Here is a 3,689-nt window from a genome sequence, read left to right as displayed (position 1 = left end):
GACCAAGAGATGAATACACTAAGCAGATTGAGAAGGATGTAGGTTGCAGTAGGTACTGGGAAATGAAGAAGCTTCCACAGGATAGAGTAGCATGGAGAGCTGATTCAAACCAGTCTCAGGACTGAAGACCACAACAACAACAACAATTTGGTGCTCTGCAGCAGGGATATTGATCAAGGATATTTCTGTACTGTGATTCAGAAATCGACAAAAAAAATGGAATAAAAATGCTTTTATCTACAGCAAGTTAACACTGTTGCGGTAACAGTATTTAGTGGGCATCATATGTTAATCCTACTAACACTGATTAGCCAAAACATCACTGCTCACAGTGACGCTGGATGCCGCCTGGTAGCGTTGTCGGCACTTGATACGGTAACAGATGTGTCTAAGCGGAGCAGAGACGGACAGGGGGTCACCCTAGCGAAGATAAGGGCTGCTAATGGGGAAATCCATTGGCATAAGTGACTTGAAATTGAAATGAAATGAACACCCTTAGCTGCTTACAGGCGTTGACATACGTCAACGGGGACAGATGAAAATGTGTGCCCCAACCGGGACTGGAACCCGGGACCTCCTGCTTACATGGCAGACGCTCTATCCAGCTGAGCCACCGAGGGCACAGAGGATAGCGCGACTGCAGGGATTTATCTCTGGCCTTAACTATATATATACTAAGATGGTATCTGTTCTTTCGGACATGTCCGAAAGAACAGATACCATGTTAGTATATACATAGTTAAGGCTTACCGGCCACTTGACCATCTTCGTCTTCTGTGCGAATGCACAAAGAGTGTCCGAACTCTTACGGGAATCGGCAACGCGCCGCGAGTAATGAGTATAATGGGCGGGGGCACTACGAATGTAGTACGGGACAATACTTTGAGAATGTGGGTTTCGCGGGAGGCGTGCCAGAGATAAATCCCTGCAGTCGCACTATCCTCTGTGCCCTCGGCGGCTCAGCTGGATAGAGCGTCTGCCATGCAAGCTGGAGGTCCAGGGTTCAAGTCCCGGTCGGGGCACACATTTTCATCTGTCCCCGTTGACGTATGTCAACGCCTGTAAGCAGCTAAGGGTGTTCATTTCATTGTAATTTCATTCTAACAAGCTGCATGGTCACCGATGGTATCTGTTCTTTCGGACATGTCCGAAAGAACAGATACACTCTTACTATATATAAGTGACTTGAACAAACGGCAGATTATTATTACGCGGAGCGTGTCGTATCTACGGAAAGTGGTAGAAGGACAGTGGAACTACTACTAGGCGTAAATTATTGGATTTCCGCGACTCTTCACAGAACGTGGTGTTCGGAAGCTTGTCTGTTCTGTAAAGTAGGATACACGGTGATTTCTGGCATCTCTGCTGGTGCACATAGGAATGTTTCGGCCCACCTTGTTCATCGTACATTGTTGAACATGGTGCTCTGCAACAGACCACCCTACATGTTCACATGCTGACCCAACGACATCATCAATTACGATTGCAGTGAACATCGGACCATCGAGATCCTACCGTAGCAACGGGGACATGTCGGCTCTTCGGAGGAATCACACTTTTGATACACTAGGTCGATGGTCGTCTCCAAAAACCCCCTCATCGAGGTGAACGACGGCTCGAAACGTGCAGCGAGCCAGGGACGCATGCTGTTGGGAGCAGTGTTATGCTACGGCAGACATTCTCTTGAGCTAGCATGGGACTTGCGGTACTAATCGAAGACAGCAGGTCAGCTGCGGGCCACCTGCATCCTTTCATGTCTGATGTCTTCCCTGACGGCGAGGTCATCTTTCAGTAGTATAGCTGCCCTTCTCTCGGAGCCACAACCCTGCTACAGTGTCTTAAGGAGCATTATAGAGAATTTACGTTGATGTCTCGGCGACCAAATTCGCCTGATGCAAACCCCATGGAACCCATCTAGGTCGCTATCGAGTGCCGCCACCGCGTAGGCGGATCAGCGATTCTTTATACATGCAAATTACTAACCTGTGCGTAGACATTTAATACCACATACCTCCATAAACCTACCAACAAACTGTCGATCCGTGATATGCAGAATCAGTAGCGTATTTCGTTCCAAAGACGAAAAAACAAGCTGTTAAGCAGGTGGTCATAATGTCTTGGCTCGTCAGTGTACATCGCAGGATCAGTGTATTGCGGAAATTATTTAAGGTCCAAGCGAACTAGAAAGAACAGCAGAAGTCTCATAATTTCAGCGACCACCGCACGACGCCATCAGCGACAACAGACAATAAGATGAACATGTTAAGAGTGTTCCATACTACACAGACGTGGAAGCCTGCTGGACCCATAAGCCAGAGGTCCGTGGATCGAAACCACGCTCTGCTACCAGTTGAAACCTGGTTTATATGGAAGGCAGGATCCGGTTACGATTGTGGACGGGGCCGTAATAATTTACTATTTGGTGCCCCTTTCAGTTACACACATTTATTTTAAAAAACAGTAATTCCAAACTCAACAATAAATAAAAAAATACCACACGTTATTAACGAAGAAATAAACAACTGTGTGAATAACAGTGTTTTGAGTGCGTTACAGTTCAGAAAATCACCATAAAATACACATACTGATAATGTTGAAAAGAAAACAAGTGACTGTGATCACGGCTGAAGGCCTTACACGCCAAGAATGGCAATAAATTAAGAATGTTTAAGAAATCGCTGCAATTACAACTTACAGCTATTGAAATATTAAAAGGTAAGTGGCCACAAACACTGCAGAAGATATCAGACGCCAGGAATGGCAGTAAATAAGGTTTTAAGGCTTACTGCTAAAACACCAGTACAAATTAGAATTTTAAGGCAAATGAACACAATCACGGTTGAAGGCCTTACACGCCAGGAACGGGAATAATATTAAAAAAATTTGAAACCTTCTGTAAAACTCAGACTAGTGGCAGCCTAATGAATGACTAATGATAATCTAGCTGAAGCTACCTGACGTCCTATAAACCAAATGCAAAGATGGAACAAAACGCCAAAGCTGGAACCGGCGGCCTGCACTACGCCCCCAGAATACTGTGTTTAGAGCGCCCGGAACGAGAAAGGAACCATACCAGACTTCCGTCGTATTCCACAAACTCTAAAATCTGAACGAACAAGTCACAGAACAGAACACCAGACAAACTAACAGTAAATAAAACCCTACTCGAATTGCATGCGAGGCCAAACCGAAATGTAACCAACCAGGATCAGCAACCACACGTGATTGCGGAAACAATCGCGAGGCGAGTCAAAAACAGGTACCAAATAAGTGACCTCAAATTCATTAGCCACACAAATGCACAACTCTGACGACGGTTGGCAGAATGAGACAAATCTCTTCACTGCTTTATTAATTCACAGTTGGGTAACCACACCGTCTAATCACTGATCCAAGTGCTTTTAACACAGCAGGGTCTTCAAGTACTAAGCGGTACGCTGATCCACCAAACTGCACATGACGGCGCGATGATAATCTGTCACAACATCACATACGTACTACGGGGCCCCACACGGGTCACTGGCTCCGCTCTACTTGGATAGAAATGCAGTCACCTTAAGCTTGCTGGACCCGGTTTATTACGAGGTCGAGCACCCTCGTGACCACAGCCCTTCCATCTGGCAGTCCACGCGTGCCGCCAGCGGTCCCGGCGTGTTCTCCACTGCGTGGACCTGGCCCCTCCTGAGTCC

The 3,689-nt window shown here is 46.4% G+C and overlaps 1 non-coding gene across 1 annotated transcript; it reads right to left on the bottom strand.

Moving 5' to 3' along the window:
• Nucleotides 1-546: 546 nt before the first annotated feature.
• On the bottom strand, nt 547-621 carry Trnat-ugu (transfer RNA threonine (anticodon UGU)). The gene has a single exon. It is a non-coding gene; the product is annotated as a tRNA-Thr (tRNA).
• Between the last annotated feature and the right edge of the window lie 3,068 nt (nt 622-3,689).

This window comes from Schistocerca nitens, chromosome 9, assembly GCF_023898315.1.
Source record: "Schistocerca nitens isolate TAMUIC-IGC-003100 chromosome 9, iqSchNite1.1, whole genome shotgun sequence".
In the NCBI taxonomy this organism is placed as follows: domain Eukaryota; kingdom Metazoa; phylum Arthropoda; class Insecta; order Orthoptera; family Acrididae; genus Schistocerca; species Schistocerca nitens.
Note: the sequence above shows the minus strand (reverse complement) of the source record. Positions and strands in the feature narration are given on the sequence as shown.